The 23677-nt window shown below is 38.5% G+C and overlaps 1 protein-coding gene across 2 annotated transcripts in view; it reads left to right on the top strand.

Annotated features, from left to right (window-relative positions):
* Positions 1–23677, top strand: part of VCL (vinculin) — a 109674-nt gene that overhangs the window by 12736 nt on the left and 73261 nt on the right. The window lies entirely within an intron of this gene.

The following is a 23677-nucleotide window of genomic DNA, read 5'->3' as shown; positions in this document are numbered from 1 at the left end:
CAGCAACCTCAAACTCCTGGGCTCGAGTGATCCTTCTGCCTCAGCCTCCTGGGTAGCTGGGACTACAGGCATGCGCTACCATGCCCGGCTAATTTTTTATATATATATCAGTTGGCCAATTAATTTCTTTCTATTTATAGTAGAGACGGGGTCTCGCTCTTGCTCAGGCTGGTTTCGAACTCCTGACCTTGAGCAATCCGCCCGCCTCGGCCTCCCAAGAGCTAGGATTACAGGCGTGAGCCACAGCGCCCGGCCTCCCTATCTACCTTTGAACTAAGTTATGTCCCTCTATCATATGCTTTCTATATTTTTTCCTTATTATGCTTATCACAATTATAATTAATTATTTGTATGATTAGTAATTGTTTTACATCTTTCCCCCCCACCAGAGCCCTAGAGGCAAATACTGACTCTGCTGTTTGCCCCTGAATTTCTAGTACCCATTATGGTGCTTGGCACATAGTAGTGTTTTGAGAAATATTCCCATACAAATGGGAAGACCATTTGCTGCTTCCCTACCAAAAACTGTTTTTTTTTGTTTTTGTTTTGTTTTGAAACAAGGTTTCCCTCTGTTGCCTAGGGGTTAGAGTGATCTTTCTGCCTCAGCCTCCCAAAGTCCTAGGATTACAGGCATAAGCACCATGCCTGACCCAAAAAACGGTTTTAAGCTTCTTTGGAGAAGTATATATTATGCTGTGGTTAAATCTTGGTGAAATTTAACTGCCAATTAGGAAAGTAGCTGTGAATCATTGCTTAACACAGGGCATTGCATGCAATAGGATCGTCCAATTCATGTTTTCTGAATGAATAAATTCTAGTCAGGGTCCTGGGGTACAGATGGTGATAATCCTGTCTAGCCCAACACAGGATTATGCAGAATATATAAGTATAAATAAAAATAAGGCCAGGTGCAATGGCTCATGCCTGTAATCCCAGCATTTTGGAATGCCATGGCCGGAGGCTCATCTTAGGCTTGGAGTTCAAGACCAGCCTGGGCAATATAGCAAGATTCCATCTCTAAAAAAATACAAATAAAAAAATTAGCCAGGTGTGGTGGTGCACACCTGTAGTCTTACATACTTGGGAGGCTGAGGCAGGAGGATTGCTTGAGCCCAGGAATTTAAGGTTATAGTGAGCTATGATTGTACCACTGGGGTGTAATGGTTAAGAGTTAAACTCCTTAGTTTCAAATCCCACTGTTAACACCTTTGAGATAGGTAACATTGAGGAAGTTATTTAATCTCCATTTCTCATGGTCCTCCTCTGTAAAACAAAGCTAAAGATAGTACCTGATTAAACTGCATGGCTCACTAAAAAAAACCCAAAACAACAATAAAAATAGTACTTGACTCATAATGTTATTGTGAGGATTAAACGAGTTCATTAAAATGTTTAGGACTATTGCTGACACATAGTTAAGAGCTCATTGAGTGTTAGCTATTATCATTAATATATTTTCCTGTGATTTTTGAAGTCATATTTTAAATGTTAGTCTAATGAAAAGGCAGTGTTGATTTTTTTCTTTAAATGTCTAAGCATAGCTTCTTTTACCCAACAAGGCAAAATGCCAATGAAAGCTTTCAGTAGGATTCCATATGTTGTGGAATATACAGTTTTACCAACTGTGGGGAAAATACCACTCACAGTTTTAGGTGTCTGAACCTCTGATTGCCAGTTTCCCGTGATTAAAGATAAATGTCTGAATTTCTACTTTATATCTCTTTTGTTGGGAGAAATAGTAAGGGGAAAGTGTATTTTTTTTTCTTCTTCTCCAAGTTAGAAGCAAGAATTGGAGCTTAGGTTTTGGGATTTTAGTGCAAGCATTCATCGTCCTATTTTCTAAAGAAATAAACAAAAAAAAAAAAAAGAAAGAAAAAGAAAATCTCATAAAACCAAAGGGGTAGCTAGGCTACTCAGTAAAATAATAAGATGGACCCAGCTTTGCAGGCAAAGTGGAGAAGTATGATGATGCATTTGTGATGTGGGTTTGTTATATTCTAGACCAGCCAATTTAGTTTAACAAATATTTAATTAGTACCTTCTATGTCAGATACTGGACCAGCTTAATATCTCTTGCCTGAAAGGAGGGATAAAATCACTTTCAGACTTCCTATCAAATATAGGAGTAATAGAGTTGAAAATGAGATTAAGGAGACCTTAACTAACTAGTTTGGAAGTTATTCCTATTATTTCTAGTCTTTCAGTGGCTTTCTAGAAGTTTTTTACCATGCATATTTAACTTCGAAGTCTTAAATTAATTAGGATCTTCACTTTTTTCCTGAGTAATAAAAGGATCTTAACAGACTTTTAATTCCATTGTCCCCTATATTCTGTTGTCTAAGATTTCATTTGTATTGATATTTTTTCAGTCCACGAATTAGATACTATTGTTGTCTTATATAGTTTTTCTCCCCAGTTTACCCAAATTTACCATTTTCTTTGAGATGCAAGAGAAATGATGAACAAACTTTCCTTCTAGTCCGTTTCTCTTGTTCCTGAAGTCTATCCTTCACTAATATCTTTAGTGGGGTCTTTGGGCAATATACACTGTAAGTTTTTTTTTTTTTTGGCGTCAGCCTCACTCACAGCAACCTCAATCTCCTGGGCTCAAGCAATCCTACTGCCTCAGCCTCCCCAGTAGCTGGGACTACAGGCATGCGCCACCATGCCTGGCTAATTTTTTCTGTATATATTAGTTGGCCAATTAATTTCTTTCTATTTATAGTAGAGACGGGGGTCTCGCTCTTGCTCAGGCTGGTTTCGAACTCCTGACCTAGAGCGATCCACCCGCCTCGGCCTCCCAGAGTGCTAGGATTACAGGCGTGAGCCACCGCGCCCGGCCACACTGTAAGTTTTTATTTGTCTGAAAATATCCTTATTTGCCCTCTTTTCTGAAAGACAGTTTAATTGCCTATACTAATCTAGGCTGATAGTAATTTTTTTCAGCACTTTGAAGATATTATATCAGTATCTTCTACCATCATATCAGCCATCTAACTGTTGTTTCCCTGCAGGTTATGTCTTTTTTCCCTGGATTTTTTAAGATCTTATCTCTCCCGTTGGAACTGTAATTAGAGACATGTTGGACTTTCTCACTTTATCCTCCATGTCTCGTAACAGTTTATATTTCCCACTTGGTAATTTCTTCAGCTCTTCCAGTTTGCTAATTCTCATGCAGCTGTGTCTAACATGCTATTTAATACATCCACTGAGTTTTAAATTTAAATGACAGTATTTTTTACTTCTAGAATTCCATTTGGATCTTTTTCAAAATCTGCTTCACTTTTGATAGTCTCTTGTTCTTTAATCAAGCTTTTTAAAAAATTGTTATTTTTTTTTTCTTGGATTATAGAAACTGCAAGAGTTTAATACCAGGGGGAGAATAGCAAGACACTTTTAAAACCAGGTGAAATGCCAGGATAATATTACTGTCTTGAGATTGTAAAAATCCCTCATTCTTTTTTTTTTTTTTAAATTTTATTTTACCATCTTAACTATTTTTTTTTTTTTTTTTGAGACAAAGTCTCACTCCGTTGCTCAGGCTAGAGCGCCATGGTGACAGCTTAGCTCACTGCAACCTCAAACTCCTGGGCTCAAGTGATCCTCCTGCCTCAGCCTCCTGAGTAGCTGGGACTACAGGCATGCTCCTGTGCCTAGCTAATTTTTTCTATATATATTTTGAGTTGGCCAATTAATTTCTTTGTATTTTATAGTAGAGTCCAGGTCTCGCTCTTGCTGGTTTCAAACTCCTGACTTTGAGTGATCCTCCTGCCTTGGCCTTCCAGAGTGTTGGGATTACAGGCATGAGCCACCGCACCCGGCCCATCTTAACCATTTTTAAGGGTATAGCTCTGTCACATTAAGTCCATTTACATTGTTGTACAACTATTACTACCACATACCTCCAGAACCTTTTCATTTTCCCCAACTGAAATTCCCCATTTCTCCCTGCCCCAAACCTCTGGCAAACATTATTCTTTCCATCTCAGTGAATTTGACTACCCTGCGTACCTCAAATAAGTGGAATCATATATTACTTGTTTTTTTGTGATTGGCTTATTTTACTTAGCTTAAGGTCTTCAAAGTTCATCTGTTGTAGCATGTGTTAGAATTTCCTTCCTTTTTAAGACTGAGTTATATTCTGTGTACATACCACATTTTGTTTATTCATTCATCCATTGATGGACATTTGAGACAAAGTCTCACTCTGTTGCTCAGGCTAGAGTGCCGTGGACATTTGCTTCCACCTTTTGGCTATTGTAAATAATGCTGCTATTTCATCATACTTTGATTGCCTTATAAGGTCTGGACTCTGTCCCTGAAGGCTGTAAGCTTCTGATAGACTTGGGCTAGGACTGTGAGCCCAACCTCTGATGTCAGAGAGCAAACATGTAATTGAAGTAGGCCAAAGGCCCTTTTGAAAGAATATGGCGGGAAGACAGAAAGGAAAGTTCTCATGCTACTTTGGAAAGGCAGTGTTTGAAACATGAGGAACTTTGCCAGCCAGAGAAAATGGGAAAGCGCTCTGAGCAGTGTGAATGCAAAGATAGAAGAGTGTGAATGTGCAGTTAGGGAATGGGGGAGCTTTAGTAGTGAGACTGTTAAGGTAGATTGTGCCAGTTTAGGAAGGGACTTACATGGCCTATAAATCAGTTTAAAAAAAAACAACACTATAATTCTGAATAGCCAAACAATTCACCTGGTTCAAAATTTAAAAGGTATGTAGTGGAAAGTCTCCTTCTCACCCTTGAACTCTGGCCATCCAATTTCTCTCCTCATAGGAAACCAATGGACTTAGGAAACCTAATGTCTATGCTTCTAGGATAGTTTGTGCATATTCATGCAATATGTATTCTCCTTTTATACAAATGGTGACCTGTTATACTGTCTTGTTTCTGGATTTTTTTCCCCTTTAACATATTTTGGAGAATATTTTCTATCAGTACATACAGAGCTTTCTCTTCTTTTGATAGTTATGTAATAGTCCTTTGATGGTTATAACGTGTTATAATTTATTTAGAATGACACAAATATGACATTTTGTGTGTACAAGTACATTTATAGGATAATTTCTAGAAGCAGAACATACTAAAAATTGAATGTTAGGCAACAGAGGGATTTTAAGCTGAGCTATAAATTTGGGTAAGATAATCCTGCTAACAGCAATTACCAGGTAGAATGGAACACCAGTGAGACACTGGAGTTGGAGAACCATTCATCCAAGCAAGAGATAGTAAAAGCTGCCTTCAGGTAGTGGGAGGAGTGCAGATATAGAAAGGGGAGGGACAGATTCTAGAACAGCCTCTTTATTACATAATTTATATTTGGATTCATAATATTCTCAATTTCAAAAATGAATAAATAAAACAAATGTTTATTTATTAACTTATTTATCCTCAGAGCAACACTATGTGGTTATTGTCCTCATTTTACAGGTGAGGAAACTAAGCCTCAAAGAATTTGAGTAACTTGTCCAGAGCTAGTAATTGGCAGTGCCAGAACTTAAGTATTTTAATTACACAGATGAGCTTACTTTGAAATGTAGGGCAGAAAACCTAGAATCCTTATCAAATATAAAAGATCTCAACAATGATTTTATTGAAGTTGTATATGAAACAAGTCATGCCCATACCTTTTTGATTTCATTTGGATGAAAAAAACCTAAATACAATAGCTAGTAGCATGGATCCACCTCCAGAGATGCTGGAAGAAAAAAGTTTGAAGCAAGAGCTCAAAGGAAGATCTGTAAGAAGAGGGCTTGAACTCAGGTATGCCAGTGGTTTTTAATCACTGCAATATGTATTCCAAGCTGGCATGGAACAGATATCTATGCTGATAAGATATTAAGCAAAAAAACAGTAGGATAATATGTTTAGAATTATCCCATTTTGTATTATGCTATATATGAAGAGAATATGCAAAAATGTGGTGGGATTGAGTGATGGGATTTCAGGTTAAAAAAGTTTTTTCTTACCACAATTCATGCTTTCTTCCTAGCAACTTGTGCCACTTTTGAAATAAGAACCACCCACCCCCCATCTATTTGTTGTTATTGTTTGTACTCTTCTGACTGATGGTGATTGACCTTCATCTCTCAGTAGAACGGGCCCAGTGCAGATGCCACTCTTTCCATGAGGCTCTTCCTAGGCTGCTCAGTTGAAATTAATCTCTCCCTTTGCTGTGTTCCTGTAAGATTTGACTATGATTCTTAGCAGATACGATCATGAATTAGAACTACTTGTGTTCATGTCTGTTTCATCTCAACTTCCTCTAATCTCCATCTTGCTTCCAGATTTGAATTCTAGAAGGCATCTAGTACTCCCATAGAGTAGGATTATTTGCACAGTAGTTACATACTTTAATGTTGAATTGGTTGCATTTGCAGCACTGCAGTTTTTTTCTGTCAGAACGAGAAAAGATAGATAAAAATTCTGAGTCATAGTCAGCAGAGTCATTTAAAATTCTGAGGGTAATGATATATTAATGCACACCAGATGAATACTCTTTCCTAATTTGGGAAGTCTCTAGAGTAAAAAGAGCCATAAATAAGCAAACATCATCTGTAAAACTGCCATATCTATTACATCTTTAAAACTAAAACATGATTGCTGCATTCTACCTGACATATACCAGAAGACTGTGTTTTTGGACTGGAAGCTCCAACTTGGGCTGTCGTAAAGCTTCCATAAAAAGGCAAATTCCTCAATTAGTCTTCTGCAGTCATATACCACAACTGGTGGCATTTGGGAATGAGAATGCAAAAATCACCGATTTTAAATCCCTTGTCTGGAAATTGACCTATTTTATTTATGCTTGCCAGATAAATAAACCATTTCCTTTTTTTTCAACTAGTGTTCTGTTGATCTTTCCTTGCATATCTTTTTTTCTTCTTTTCCTTCCTCAAAGCTACCAGTCTAGATTAGGTAGGTTGCTATCTTCTAATCTCTCCTTCCTCTCCATTACTGCCAAGTAGATCTTTCTTAAGTATAGCTCTGATCTCAATACCTTCTTGATCAGAAACCTTCTATCCCTCTTCCCATTGTCTTCTAGATTCATCTAAATTCCTTATGCTAGCTTTTTTTTTTTTTTTTTTTTTTTTTGGAGACAGGGTCTTGCACAGTGTCCTTTGTTTCTTGGTAGAATGGACCCAATGCAGATACCACTCTTTCCATGAAGCTTTCCCAGGCTATTCAGTTATAATTAATCTCCCTTTGCTGTGTTCCTATAAGATTTGATCACTGGGCTGGTCCTACCCCACCATGATGGCCTCCCATGAAATCTGGACCAGCCTAGTGAGACTGAGTGCAGTGGCGTCATCATAGTTCCCTGCAACTTCAAACTCCTGGGCTCAAGGGATCCTCCTGCCACCACCTCCCAAGTAGGTGGAACTATAGGTGCATGCCACCATGCCTGGCTAATTTTTTCTATTTTTGGTAGAGATGGGTTCTCCCTCTTGTTCATGCTGATCTCCAACTCCTCATCTCAAGCTCCTGCCTCTGCCTCCCAGAGTGCTAGGATTACAGGTGTGAGCCTGTGAGCCTGGTCTTTATTCTAGCTCTTAAGGGCTATCACATCCCTAACCCCTTCCTGATCTTTTTCTCTATGGAAAGCAGGAGTCAGCAAACTATAGCCTGCTTGCTAAATTTGTACTGCCCAGGAGCTGAGAATAGTGTTTACATTTTTTAATATTTGGAAAAAATCAAAAGAAAAATAATGTTTTGTGATACAAGAAATTAGGCAAAATTAAATTTTCAGCATCCATAAATAAAGTTTTTTTTTTTTTTTTTTGAGATAGAATCTCACTCTGTTGCCCGGGCTAGAGTGCTGTGGCATCAGCCTAGCTCATAGCAACCTCAAACTCTTGGGCTCAGGCGATCCTCCTACCTCAGCCTCCCAAGTAGCTGGGACTACAGGCATGTGCCACCATGCCCAGCTAATTTTTTCTATATATATTTTAGTTGGCCAATTAATTTCTTTCTATTTTTAGTAGAGTCAGGGGATGCCGCTCTTGCTCAGGCTGGTTTTGAACTCTGACCTTGAGCGATCCACTCACCTCTGTCTCCCAGAGTGCTAGGATTACAGGGGTAAGCGACCACACCTGGCCCATAAATAAAGTTTTATTGGACTACAGTCATGCCTGTTCATTTGTGTATCCTCTATGGCTACTTTTACACTACAACGACAATGTTGAGAAATTGTAGCGGAGATCATATGACCCACAGAGCCTAAAATATTTACTATTTGGCCCTTTATAGAAAATATTTGCCAACCCATAACCTAGAGTCATACATTTATAGAGTTGGCAATACACCTACGAGATTCTTTTTATTTTTATTTTTGAGACAGAGTCTCACTTTGTTCTCCAGGCTAGAGTGAGTGAATGCCGTGGCATCAGCCTAGCACACAGCAACCTCAAACTCCTGGGCTCAAGCAATTCTACTGCCTCAGCCTCCCGAGTAGCTGGGACTACAGGCATGCGCCACCATGCCCGGCTAATTTTTTCTGTATATATAAGTTGGCCAATTAATTTCCTTCTATTTATAGTAGAGACGGGGTCTCGCTCTTGCTTAGGCTTAGCTTAAGCTGGTTTCTAACTCCTGACCTCGAGCAATCCGCCTGCCTCGGCCTCCCAAAGTGCTAGGATTACAGGCATGAGCCACCCCGCCAGGCTGAGATTCTTATTTTAAGAATAAGAAAATATATTCTCAGACATAATCAACAGTGTATCTAAGGCACTGGTAGAGTGCCTTCTGTTTTGGTAGCAGAGAAGCCAAAATCAGAATCCAGTGCTGATCCTAGCCCACCATGAAGTGGTGCCCTCCCATGAAGTCTGGACCAGCCCAGTGACACTGCTTGGCATTTCATGCCCAAACTCCAGTTTCATGCACAAACTTCTGATTCTACATACACTGCATTTCCTTCCATATAAGATGCCTTTGTCCCTCCAGAAATTATACCCATGCTTTAATCTCAGCTCAAGTACTGGCTTTCCTGATCCCAAGAACTAGATAAACTCTTTGTCCACTGACCCCCCAGGAGTGCTGAGTTATTCCTCCCTTTTGGTACTTAGCAGTCATTGATGTGGTCCTGATGCTGTTCCAGGCTGTAAGCTCCCTAACTGTGCATCTTTGTGTTACCTGAAGAAGTGTCATCTGCACAGGGCCGTATACATAGAATTCTCAGGACGTAATTCCAAGAATGAACTAATCTAAAAATTAGCCAGATAAAAGCGATGCATTAAACATCTCTAATTTACATCTCTTCTATTAAAAAAGAGACGCCTGTAATCCTAGCACTCTGGGAGGCCAAGGCGGGCGGATCCTTTGAGCTCAGGAGTTTGAGACCAGCCTGAGCAAGAGCGAAGACCCTGTTTCTGCTAAAAAAATAGAAATAAATTAGCTGGACAACTAAAAATATATAGAAAAAATTAGCCAGGCATGGTGGCACATGCCTATAGTCCCAGCTACTTGGGAGGCTGAGGCAGTAGGATTGCTTGAGCCCAGGATTTGAGGTTGCTGTGAGCTAGGCTGATACCATGGCACTGTAGCCCGGGCAACAGAGTGAGACTCTGTCTCCAAAAAAAAAAAAAAAAAAAAGAAAAGGAAAGAGAAATTATAGCAGCACTGGATGATATTTTTAAAATGGGATCAGCTATTTAGGTGTCATAGAGAGTTTATCTGTCACATCCACCTAGCAATTGATATAGTATGTACACCCTGGGTGAAAAGTTAGCTTTGTCCTAAGGAAGAGTAGGCAATTGTATGATGATTATTTAAGCCGTTAGCATATTTGTTGATTACTAGGTTTATAGAAACTTGCCTGCTAAGGTAGGAATTCGCATTTTAAAATCAAATTCAACAATGAAAACCCTCTCTTTCAATCTCCAGAGACTCTCTGCTGTTATATTGTCCATTTAAACTCTCAGTTTGAGATGGTTCCCATTTATGAACTCAATATAGACTTGTGTTGTTCTTTAATGAATCATTAGGAGTGAACTTTATGTTTATTAAGCACTGAAGATAAAGGATAGTAGCTTAGTGAATAAGTGCTTTACCAGCACTGTCTTTAATATAATCATACACCATAAATAAATATGACGGGCCATATATGTGACACTGGTCCTGTATTTTCACTGAGTCTTTTCTGTGTTTAGACACACAGATACCATAGTGTTATAATTTTCTACAGTATTCAGTATAGTCACATGCTGGGCAGGTTTGTAGCCTAGGAGCAATAGGCTATATACTATATGGCCTAGGTGTAGGCCATGCCATCTAGGTTTGTGTAAGTACCCTCTATGATGTTCATACAACATAGTCGCCAGACATTTCTCAGGACATATACCTGTCATTAAGCAGTGTATAACTGTGCTTTCCTTAAGACAACAACAAACTAGATAAACTAATGGATGTTCATTACAGTATAATTTTCTCAATTCTGACTAATTCTGTTTCTTCCTTTTACTCAAGTAGAATAAGGGAATAAGTTATCTGAGGTAGTAGAGCCAGAACTTAATTAATGGGTTTTGTCGTCTGTGACAACTGTTGAAGATCTAGGCTGCAGTATTGATGTTTTATATTGGTAAGCAAGTGAAACAAAAGGAAATAAATTTAATAATCCTGAAGAGTCTTTCTCTTGGTTTAGACCAAGGCTGTGTCTAATCTATTAATGTTAGATGAAGAGCAGTAATGAAATACAATCTGCAAAAGGCACAAACACAAATAGTATTGCTGAAGATGGTTTTCAGCTTTTTTTTCTATTGGTACATCTTGGCCAGTGTGGTCTGTAAGTGCTGCAGCTGTTCTCTTATTTCACTTTTCAGCAAGTTTAGAATTGCTCAGTTCATATGTAGTCACATTAAATTGTGTTTTTTAGTAGTCGAAAAGAAAAGATAAAAACATTAAGAAGAAAAGCCTGAAGGTAAAACTTTGGAAGCTTATTTAGTATAGGTACCATAAAAGATTCTTTCTATGAGAATTTTAATTGGTAGCCTTGCCATTTGACACACGGATATTATAAAACATAGAATTTCCAGTTCTGGCTGCCTGTAAGAAATGTGTTTGTAGCTTGAGCAAAGAAATCGAGTGATTTTTTGCTTGTGGCCCTAATTTAATGGGTCAGAGTGTTTATTATGGCCTGGAGCCAAATTCAATTACTATATTGTGAAAATGATTTCTGAATAATCTTCAGTTAGTAAGCAGGGTGGCTCCCAACATTAGTAAAGACTTTTGCCATTGGGTTACTATTTCAACTTTTGACCACACCTGCAATTTAAAAAGAAAAACAAAAGGTGTGGTGGGGTGGGGTGGTGGGCAAGGCTACATTGTTGGTTAGTCCTGGTTTAATTTTAAAACCTAGTTTAGGCCAGGTTGATTCAGTGGATCTTTACTGAGCAATAAGGAGTTGAAGCCCTAGTAAGCCTAATCGACCTTGGCTGTGGAAATCTGCCAGCTTCCAGGAAGGAAAACCAGGACAATTGGACGTCAGTTTGGTCAGACTGCATCCTTATGGTGTATATTAATATTTGCCTATTGTGCCCTTGAAATTTTTCTTGTCCTTCCTGCCATCAGATAGCTCCGCGGATTTATAGAATTGTGCGGTACAACAGCAGAAAACATTAGACTTCATTGAATCCTGTTCTCTCATTTGAAAAGACACAGTATAGTTATTTGGGATTAAAGCATGGGTGTGCTGTATCCCAGTGACTTTAGGCAAATCAGTTTAACCTCTTTGTGCCTCTGTTCCTTATCTGTAAAATGGGATAGTAAGTGGAACCTACCTCATAGGGTTGTTATAAGGATTTAATGAGGTAATAAAGTGCTCCTGACTTACAGCATGTGCTTGGCTAAAAAAAAAAAATCATTTTTTTAAAGGAGAAAACTGAAAGCACAAATGACTACTGCAATGGCTGAGAGAAAGAAAAAGAGATTAAAGTTTATTTAGCGCCTGTTATCTAGCAGGCCCTATATTATGTGATTTCTATATGTATTACATCATTTAGCCCTGAGGGAGATTTTACTTTTCCCGTTTACTGTAAGGAGACTGAAGATCAAAGAGCTTCATTTACATGCTCAAGGACGCAAAGGTAGCAGTAGCAGAGTGTGGTGAGATTCAGACTGCCTCATTCCAAAGCCTCAATTCTTTTTCCATTACTCCATTTACTTTCCAGGATGAGGAGTAGGATCTAGTTTCCCTATCATGAAAATGGGTCCAGTTTAAAAAATTCATTTATAAATTGGTTGTTTGGAGTTATTTTTCTATAGAGACAGTGTTATAAATGTTGGTTACATGCCCAGGTTTATGTGCCAATGCTACAATGTAATTGAAATTCTGCACATTTGTAAACTAAAACTGTTAAGGAAAAAAATGTATTTACGATTCTAGCTATTAAAGCAGAGAAAAACAAAAAAATAACAAGAATATGTTTTAAATACTGTGGGATGATATTACTTTGAGAAAAGCAGGTTTGGTTAGTGGGCCTTGGGGGAGAAGATGAGGACTGTTTAATTCTGGTGGGGCTTCTGGGATTCCTTAAGAGACTAGACATTCATGAGTATTATTTCCTTTTCCTTAGTTCAGCATGAGAGAGAGAGAGGACAGGTGTTGACCTAATTTCCCTTGGCAATATTTAGCTTTCCCTTTTTAAAACTATATATGTTTACCCATTTTTAAAAAATGGCATGTGGGAACCCAGGTAGTCACTTTCATACAGTCATGCAGTATTAAAGTTTATAGGTATATCGTAGAAAGAATGAAAATAAAAGAAAGAAGGTTTTTCTGAGTTTAATTGTGTAGGACTTCAGTGGAATAGAGGAGCTAAAGATTTAATGTGTGTACAGGTATGAGGATAGTAGAATTAAATGTTAGGCTATTTTACTTACTTCAGTTGGCACTTAATTTCTGAGCACTTACTATGTGCCAGTCACTGTGTGTCATGGCTATGAGGGAAAAAAACAGTCACGGATCCTAAGTCTTAAGTTCCTTAAGGAATTTGCTCTTTACCTGAAGCACTTGCTAAAGATTACATTTAGATCATCCAATGATCTTTTCCTCCCCACCAATGTTTATGAGTATATAATGGTTATTTAATTATAACTAGTGGGAATAATACTTCTTATTTAAATAATTTGTTTAATAACTAAGAAAACTGGGAAAACTAAAGGAGATTGTGAGTAAAAAAGTTCCTTTTCTTTTCCCATAATTGTTGCTTGACTTCATGTCACTAAAATAAGGGCTGAATGGTGGGAGTTGGGGGACCTTTGTGTTTTGAGAGTCCTGAATCCTAACCACTAGACGTCCAGGGGACCATTGTGTTTTGTTATGTAGCATTTGCTTATGAATATTTGAAACCAAAATGGAAATCACTTTAAGTAGGATTTAATGTACTTCAAATGAGTGGAGGGATGGTTGGCATTTAACAGATGTCTTGCTTGCAAGTTAGGAAGTGAACCTGAAAACACTGGAAATGGAACCACTTGCTTGGATTCAAATTCAAGTTCTGTAACTTTCAGAGAAATAATCTCTCCAATCCTTATTTATAAAGTGAACCATTTGGGTTAGATTGCCAATTTTTCTCCCACTCTACAATCTTCTATCTGTGAAATGAGAGGAGCTTCTCTTGTGTTTCTCTGAGGCAGTTGGGGTAGAAAGTGGGTGATGGGGAGAAGTTCCCTGTGCTGATGACCTGTTTACTATTAATTCGCTGGTTCTCCAGAAGACAAATGTAGGTGGTTGTTAAGTTTGTAGAACTATCTTGAGGGAGAGAATGAAGTATTTGCACACTGGCAACCTATTCACAGTATCTTCATAATGGGGATCTGGTGAGCAAGGCTGCTCAGCTAACATTTATCTAGCCTTAATTGATACACTCAGACTCATGTTGGGTTAGAATAAACAGCTGCTGCCAAGGCAGCTTAACTTTAGTTCTAAGGAAAGTATGTGGCATCAGATGATTGGTTGACATTAGAACTTGCCAGACGGGGCGCAGTGGCTCACGCTTGTGATCCTACCACTTTGGGAGGTTGAGATGGGAGGATTGCTTGAGGCCAGGAGTTTGAGACAAATGTAAGCAAGAGCAAGACCTCTGTCACTATAGAAAAATTAGCAGGGCATGGTGGCACGGGCCTGTAATCCCAGCTACTCAGGAGGCTGAGGTAGGAGGATGGCTTGGGCCCAGCAGTTTGAAGTTGCAGTGAGCTATGATGAGGCTACTGCACTCCACCTGGGCAACAGGGCAAGACCCTATCTCACAAAAACCAAAAACAACTTGCCACTACATCTGCTGTTTAACCCATGTGATTGTGTTCGCACTGATGTACATTTAAGTTAATTTTGTGGCATTTGGTCAAAATTTGAACCTGTAGGCACTAGTGGTTTCTCATAACTTTATAGATTTTTTTTTTTTTTTTTTTTTTTTTGGAGACAGAGTCTCACTCTGTTGCCCAGGGTAGAGTGCCGTGGCATCAGCCTAGCACACAGCATCCTCAAACTCCTGGGCTCAAGCGATCCTTCTGCCTCAGCCTCCCGAGTAGCTGGGACTACAGGCATGTGCCACCATGCCCGGCTAATTTTTTCTATATATTTTTAGTTGGCCAATTAATTTCTTTCTAATTTTAGTAGAGATGGGGGGGGGGTCTCACTCTTGCTCAGGGTGGTTTTGAACTCCTGACCTTGAGCATTCCTCCCGCCTTGGCCTCCCAGAGTGCTAAGATTACAGGCATGAGCCACCACACCTGGCCTATAGATTGTTATTTACCAAGAATATTGTTGATACATTTTAGAATCTGGTCTGTGTTTTTCTGATTATGAAGGCAATATATACTCATTTAAAAAAAAAATCTAGAAAAGACAGAAAAGGATTAAGAAGGAAATAAAAATCACCTGAAATTCTACTTCCATTATATGTTTCCTTCCAGTCATTTTTTTTTTTTTTAATGCAGATATGTATTTGGGGAAGAGTGGAATGTTTCATCATTAATGAAATAGTTGAGGCTTAAGTAAAATTTCACTTAGCACTTATAATATTGGGGAGTAGGACTGTGCTAATTAAGATTAAATCTTGTTTGCTAAATCAGGTGGCACAGACTTCATGCCTTAGGGGCCAAATGGTTAATGAGTGAGTCAGGTCAATTATAGGACACTGGGGTGTGGTCAGGACTGTGGTGCAGGCCCTGACTGAAGACTAAGTTACTACCATCTTTAGCTTATTATGTTCATGTAGAAAGAGGGCCTGTTACCAGATCTTCTTTGTAAGGTTTTTCAGTGGTGATTAAAAGAAAAGACAGAAAGAGTGGGGGCCAAACCACGTGGCTTTATTATACACTCGTGGACGAGGTTCTGGGGCCCCAAGAGAGGGGGACCCCAGAAGTCGCCGCTGTTTGAAGGGGCTGAGGCCTTTTACACCCTTTGGGCCTAGCTAGGGACTTTTGGCGGGAAGAGCTGGGGATTTTAGGAGGGGCTGGAGGTATTTGTGGAATCCAAGAGCCAAACCGTTCTTATCCAGGTGGACATCTGGGTGTGGATCCTCTCAGCGGGGCCTGGCAGTTTTGTCCTTGGTGGGTCTGGTCTCATGAGCCTTTTCTTTTTTGATCTAGGAAAGGGAGGGGGCCCGCCACCAGCCTTACATTCCTAATTTTCAAGAAAATTTAGAAATCTCGATTTCTCTTTAATGTGAAATTTCCCATGTTTAAAAATACTGTGCAGGTAAAACAAAATAGGTCTGTATGTTGTACATGGCCCATATATTGCGATTTTGTCACTTCTGATATAAATGCTTCTCATTCTTTCTCACAGCTCTCACAAGATTGGCACTTTTTATTAAAGAAAATGTTAAAGAAAATGTTTAGTCATAGAAATGATAAATGTTTGGGATAATGCATGTGCTAATTACCCTGATCTGATCACCATACATTGCATATATGGAAACATGACTATGTATCCTCAGAAATATGTATAGTTACTATTTATGAATTAAAAGGTAATATAAAAGCCAATTAGAGGGGAGTTGGATGAAGAGTTTCTAGGAGTGGCTTCAGGAACTTTTTTTACTCTGTATAGACACCAAGAGGGTTGCTTAGTTTAGGAATTGATATACCCAGATACAGGAATCAGGCTGTGACATAAATGAGTAAAATGGATTAGATGTTAAGGGTATAGGGAGTGGTTCAGAGATTATATTCTCCATATGGGACATTTGGGTTCCAGCAATTTTTTTCCCCACTGCAATTTAGATCTAATATGGCTAGATCTTCTGATATTTCAAGAGATCAGAATTTGGATCTTTGTAAAATTTCTTGAATTTTAAAAATAGTGTGTGGACTAAACAAAAACCACACTTGTCCCAAATTCTGTGCAAAGGCCACTAATTGTGCAAAATGGCCTATATCACTGTTTCCTAAGTATGTACTATAAATCTTAATTCCATCACAGGTTAATAGATGTGAAAGAAATAAGAAATAAAGAATTATTGGTCAAATGAATTTGGAAAATAGTGAGTTAAACAAAATTGAACAGATTTCCTGACTGAAGGTTATCTGAGATCCTTCAATATGCTGATGTGCCTTAGAAATTCCTAAGAAGCAGCCCATTACTCCACAGTTACGGTTTTCTCTCTGTCACTCTTTTAAACTGTGAGCATAGATTCACGTTGCCCTGAATACACACTTCCTACAGTTATATCTCTATCTCTACTCATTTCCCCCATCATCTCTCCTGAGGTAGAGGTAAATGTTAATCTTTCTACCTGCTCTAGGTTCTATCCCTGCCTTTTCAGGAACCTTGCTTCAGAATCAGTCTCTTATTTACTGCCCCCTTTCCCTTAACCTAAGACTGTGCTTGGTTTTCTCCTATTTGAACAAAATGACAACACTTTCCTTACACCAAACACAAAAATTAACTCCAAATGGATCATAGACCTAAATGCAAGAACTAACATTATAAAATTCTTGGTATAAAACACAAGAGTAAATCGCATGACTTTGGATTAGGCGAAACCTTAGATACTATACCAAAAGCATAAGCAACAAAAGAAGAAATAGATAAATTTGACTTCATCAAAATTAGAAACTTTTGTGCTGCAAGGGACACTATCAAGAAAGTGAAAAGACAGCCCATAGATTGAGAAAGATATCTGCAAACAACAAATAACTCAAACTAAAATATGGGCAGGATGCGTGTGGTGGTTTACATCTGGAATCCTAGCATTCTGGGAGGCTGAGGCAGGAGGATCACTTGAGGCCAAACGTTTGAGGTTGCAGTGAGCCATGATGACACCACTGCACTCTAGCCCAGGCGACCAAGCATCTGAGTGGACATTTCTCCAAAGAAGATGCATAAATGGTCAATAAGTACATAAAAAGATGCTCAGCATCATTAGCTATCAGGGATACGTAAATCAAAACCACAATGAGATACCACTTCACCAGGATGGCTATAATAAGATAGATGACAACAAGAGTTGCTGAAGAAGAGTTAGAGAAATTGGAACCCTCATACATTTCCTAGTGGGAATGTTAAATGATTCAGCCTCTTTGAAAAAGTCGTCTGGCAGTTCCTCAAATGGTTAAACATAGAGTTATCATATGATGCAGCAATTTAACACCAAGATAAATGAAAACATATTTCCATACAAAACCTTGTACACTAATGTTGATAGCAGCATTATTCATTATAGCCAAAAAGTGAAAACAGTTCAGATGTCCATCAACTAATGAATGGATAGATAAAATGTGGTATAAACATATAATGAAATATTATTTGGCAATAAAAAGAAATGAAATACTGATACATGCTACAGCATGAAAGAAGCCAGTCACTAAAGATCACAACTTATGTGATTCTGGTATTTTTTGTTGTTGTTTGTTTTTTCTTTTTGAGACAGAGTCTCGCTCTATTGCCCAGGCTAGAGTGAGTGCCCTGGCGTCAGCCTAGCTCACAGCAACCTCAAACTACTGGGCTCAAGCAATCCACCTGCCTCAGCCTCCTGAGTAGCTGGGACTACAGGCATGCGCCACCATGCCCGGCTAATTTTTTCTCTATATATTAGTTGGCCAATTAATTTTTTTCTATTTATAGTAGAGACGGGGTCTCGCTCTTGCTCAGGCTGGTTTCAAACTCCTGACCTCGAGCAATCTGCCCGCCTTGGCCTCCCAGAGTGCTAGGATTACAGGCGTGAGCCACCGCGCCTGGCCGTGATTCTGTTTATATCAAATATTCATAATAAGCAAATCTGTAGAGAGGGAAAGTAGATTAGTAGTTGCCTAAGGCTGGGTAGGAGTAGGAAAGGATTGGGGCTAAATGGGGAAGGATTGGTGTTGACTGCTAAGGGTTACTGGGTCTCTCTTTGGGGTGATGAAAATATTCAAAAATTGATTGTGGTGATGGTGGTACAACTCTGTGAATTAATAGAAACCATTAACCTCTCTCTGGCAGTTGACACTATTGACTGTTCTCAAAATTCTGTTCTTTTGACTTTCGTGATATAGTTCTGCCATTCACCTTACCCCCATCTCATATTTTTTTCACAGTTCTTTTCACCAGCTGCTTCTCCCACCAGCTACTTATCTGTTGGTGTTATTGGGTCTTTTTTTTTATCCCATTTTTTTTTTTATTTCAGCCTATTATGGGGGTACAGATTTTAAGATTTTAATAAATGCCCATTCTCTCCCTCCCCCCACAAGTCTGAGTCTCCAGCATGACCATCCCCCAGATGGTGCACATCTCACTCATTATATATGTATATACTCGCCCCCCTCCCATGTTATTGGGTCTTGATTTCATTCATTGTCCATGGCTTTTAGAACCACTTGATGGCTTGTTTCTTTCAGATCCATTTCGTTAGCCCTGGTAAGTGAACTGAGGAACCATCTATTCAATTGCTTATTGGACATCTCCATCTGAACATCCCAGTGCTAATTAGTTTGCCTCCTAGATCTGGCTGTCTTCCTATGTTATCTATTGTCCCAGTCCCTTTAGTTAGGAGCTGGGAGTCATCCTAGATTTCTCTCTCACCCTCCACATTGAGTTTCATGTGTAGATGCATCTCTTACATCTGCGCTCTTATCTCCACCCACACTGCTGCTGCTTTAGTTTATCTCTAGTTTATCTTACACCAAGACTCTAAGCTCCATGAGATCGAGGCCATGTTTATTTTCTTCATCACTGTCTATAATACTTGATACATTATATGTTATATAAATATTTGTTGAGTGAATAAGTGAACTTGCAAACAAACTTGTCTTCCTAGTTTTCTTAGCTCTGGTCCATTCTTGGTGCTGGATTTTTCTATTTGAAATGCAAACCTAACAATATATTTTGCATAGAATCATTAAATAATTTCCATTGCTTAGAAGATAAAGTCTTGCACTGTATACAAGGCCCCTTTCTGCTTCTCCACTTCCTATCTTCTCCACACCTCCTCTCCACCAAGTACCCTGTGTTCTAGCCATGTGGATCTATGTTCCCTGAACCGGTTATGCCTTCACATATACTGCCCCACTAACTGGAAAGCTCTCTTTTTTACCTTGAATCCCATTATTCCTGGATAACTGTTATTCAGCGTTCCTAGAGTTTTTTCCTCTGTGAAACCTCTTGTACCTCACTTATGCAGAGCTGAAACTTGGAAATATCTCTATTAGAGCATGCATTTCACTGCATTACAATTACTTGTTTAAGCATTTGTCTTGTCTATGAAGGGCAAGGACTGAGTTTTACTTACTTTTGTATCCCCATCACAGAGTGACAGACACAATGGCTACCATATAGGAAGTGCTCATTAAATGCTTGATAGAATGAATGATTTGGAAATCAGAGAAGATTAGAGAGTCTTAGTTTTTCTGGATGTGGCCTCTTAGACACTGGACTCTTGCTGGACATATATAAATGATACAAAGGATATCAGTGAGGGGTGGATGGATCACAAGCCCATCGCCACTATAGGAAAACAATCAAAAGCATTGCTGATGGTGGGTCACATACATTATTATTATTCTGTATGGCCCAGGCCTGGCACTGAACACAGCTCCATATCAGAATGGTTGTTGGGTACAATAGATTGATCAGCATAACACTTGTGCCATAAGACATTGATTGGAGCCTAAGTAAGAAAGACAAATGGGTGCACATTCCCATGTCTGGTCACAATCAGTTGGCCCCAGGGGTTGGCACACTGTAAATACTTACATTTTCATCACATGTATCCTCTTTTCAAAATGCATTAAGAACCTTTTGTCTAGATACATTGAAAACATCTCCCTGCCACCTTTTTAATGTAATGCTCTATGGTTACCACTTACATTGTACAAATCGGTAACACAAGTCCTTCCTGCTGTGTTTTATCTTTCTGTTTTCTTATATACATCTACATTAACATATTTTTTAGTCTAGGTAGTAACTTGAACCAGCCAAGCTTTTTTTTTTTTTGGAAAGAGACCAAGTCTCTCTACATTACTGAACCAAATCGAGTAGATTGTGTTGAAAGGAGTAATAATAACAACAGCAGAAGACAAAAGGCCTCTCACATAGAATTTTGAACTAAAGTCACTTATTGAACAAAAGATATTTAAATTAACTACAGAACAAAGTAAGAGCCCTTCAAAAGAAACAGGGCTTCCTGCCAAGCCCCGTAAAAATGCCCCCAGGCCTCTTACTCATTCATTACCATTATTTCAGTTTATGTCTAAGGATGTTTTATTTCTTATCTCATTCTCTTCCCACCACCTAGTGGACACATAGTTGGCACTTACTGCCTGTTTATTGAATTGAATGGAATCAGGCCTTAAGAGTTAAAGGCTATTCTCTGAAGAAGAAAATAAAGGAGAAATAATTTCAGCAGTGAATAGAACCAATACATTTGGGTTTCTCTCAGCAGTGGAATAAAGAGAGGAAAGGATAACATGTACAGTTGGCTCTCTGTATGTGTGGGGTCCATGAATCTCTGGATTCATCCAATTGTGGATTAAAATATTTGGGGAAAAAATGATGGTTGCATCTGGACTGAACATGCACAGACTCCCCCCCCCCCATGTCATTCCTTAAACTATGTAGTATAACAACTATTTACATAGTATTAAGTAGGTACTGTAAGACATCTAGAGATGTTGTAAAGTATGTTCTCAGGTTATGCAAATGTGATGCCATTTTATACAAGAGACTTGAGCATTGGTGGATTTTGGTATCCATGAGGGTGAGAGGGTTCTGACACCAATTCCCCACAGATGTCTCGGGACAAGTATGTTTGCTATAAAGTCAGATTATTCTGTGAGGATTGCTTTTAAATACCAACCTAGAAAACCTGCTCAGAACTTAGGCCATAAATAAGACCTATGTGTTGTTCTTTTCTCTTGTGTTTTTTTACCCTTTAATCCATAGGTCTTTTTTCAGAAGGAATAAGACTTATTGTAAGGATACAAAAAAATCAGGCATCGATTTTAGTTGAATCTCATAATTGTAAAATGTGTATGTAAAATATACAGGAAGTGAGAGTTTTAAATTTTGTATTTATGAATTGTTTTATACATTGTCTTGTTCCTTAAAGAATCTGAAGTAATAAATGAGAACGTAAGGTAGAAAAGAGAAAGTTAAAAGTATGTTTCCTTTATCAGAGAGCCAAAATGGAGTTTGGCCAACCACCAGTAGACAAGTAAGGAGAAACCTAGATCAGAAGTGGTACAAGAAATATCCGAGTAATTAAATGACTTATTTGAGGACACATAGTCATTTATTAGTTAAGCTGGACCAAATTCCAGTGCATGTGCTTTTAACATTATGTAGTAAAAATTTTGGCTTAACATGTTGGGTGTTTAGATGAGCTGGTGGTGTATAGGTTCCAGAAGCATTTGTTAGCTGGGCATGGTGGTGTGACACCTGTAGTCCTAGCTACTTGGGAGGCTGACGTGCGAGAATGTTTTGATCCTAGGAGTTCGAGTCTAGCCTAGGCAACATAGCAAGACCCCATCTCTAAAAAAAAAAAAAAGGGCATTTGTTGATTATTTTTTAGATGTATAATTTTATCATCATATATGTATTAATATGTATTCCTTAGCAACATATCATAAAATCACACAATGAAATATATATCAATGAAAATGAATGAATGACAGCTATAATACAACAAAATGTTAGAAACATGTTGAGTGAAAAAAGGTCACTGAATCTTAGAAATTTGCTGAGTGAAAAAAATCAGTAACCAAGACTCCCATTTGTTGATTTACTGAGCTATTTGTTTGCAAAATTGTAGGCTATATTGGAAATCATATGCTTCCCCATACTAAGCTGACCTCCAGGAATAATGTTTTCCCACAGCCATGAAGATTCTTGCTAGTTAACAAAGAGCATTTTGTGAATTAGTCCCTTTCTTGTTGTTCTACTCTATTTTTATTTGGAACAGATGGGTACTATAGAAACTGTTTCTGTTTTGATGATGTGGGGAGAGAGGAGGAAAGTGCATTTCCTATTATCTCGTGGTTAATGGCTTAAAAATGTAAAGCTTTGTCTTTGTTTCTCCTAGACAGGCTTTGCAAGTTGTTCACAAATAGGACATGCCTTTCTGGTTCTGTCTTTAGAAACTGGCTTCTTTGGAAGTTCTTGACTTGATACTTCAGGGATAGAACAATGAATTGGAAAAATCTAGAACAGAGAATGACAACCTTTGACTAAATGGGCAGGTCAAGGTAACATAATCCTCTCTGACTTCACTTAATATACAAAGCCCTTCCCGGACTGACTGAGCTTTCTTTCTAGCCTTATTTCCTTTGCTGAGGCACACCCGTCTTTCTAGTCAGACAACCTTGTACTCACACATCCGACTGAGCCTTGCCTGGGCTCTTCTTTCTGTATGGGCTCTCTGATCTTCTCTTCTTGACGGGCAACTTTCTATCTTTCCAGGCTTTTCCTTTCCTTTCTATGAAGAGACCTCATAGCAAAGACATAAATGAAGGTTAATCTAGCAGCTGTGTGAAGAATGAATTAGAAGAAGGAAGAGTCTGGAGGCAGGAAGACCAGTTTTAGATGGTGAAGGTCCCGTGGATCTGAGCTGTCCAATATGGTAACCACTAGCCACATGTGGTAATTAAAGTAAAAATTCAGTTCCTCATTTGCATTAGCCACATTTCAAGTGCTCAATACCCATGTGTGGCTAATGGTTACTATATTAAATGGAACAACACCGATTAAATGGAACATTTCTATCATAAGAGAAAATTCTGTTGGACAACACTGCCTAAAATCAACCCCCAAAGTAAAAATGGCATTCATTCTTCATAGTCATCTTTTATGTGTTATACCTTAAAAACTGGGCTATTTGCTGTACCTAACCTAATTCTGGGCTGAGTGTATTGAGAATCAGAGTGATAGTGGATACTATCACTTCAAGTATGAATGTAGCCTAGAATAACAAAATCAGATTTAGTGTCTGTCACATGAATACTCAAAAGCAGCTTTTAAATAAATATTCCTTGAATATGTTTTCATTACCCATTTTCTTTCCTCCACCTACTCCTATCCTTGCAAAAGAAGACATAAAGTAATAAAATGCAATTCATTTTTTTAGTAATGACCTCTACTGGGGTTAGAATGTTGGTTATTTGTAAAACTATTTTAATGGTGTTGCCTGGGAAAGTCATGATTGTTTTACCTTTTGTTGACAAATCTTTGCATTGCTACCTTTGAAGGCTTTTCATTT

The sequence above is a fragment of the Microcebus murinus genome, chromosome 14, assembly GCF_040939455.1.
Source record: "Microcebus murinus isolate Inina chromosome 14, M.murinus_Inina_mat1.0, whole genome shotgun sequence".
Classification (NCBI taxonomy): Eukaryota; Metazoa; Chordata; class Mammalia; order Primates; family Cheirogaleidae; genus Microcebus; species Microcebus murinus.
The sequence above is the reverse complement of the archived record's forward strand: the minus strand, read 5'-3'. Positions and strand labels throughout refer to the sequence as shown.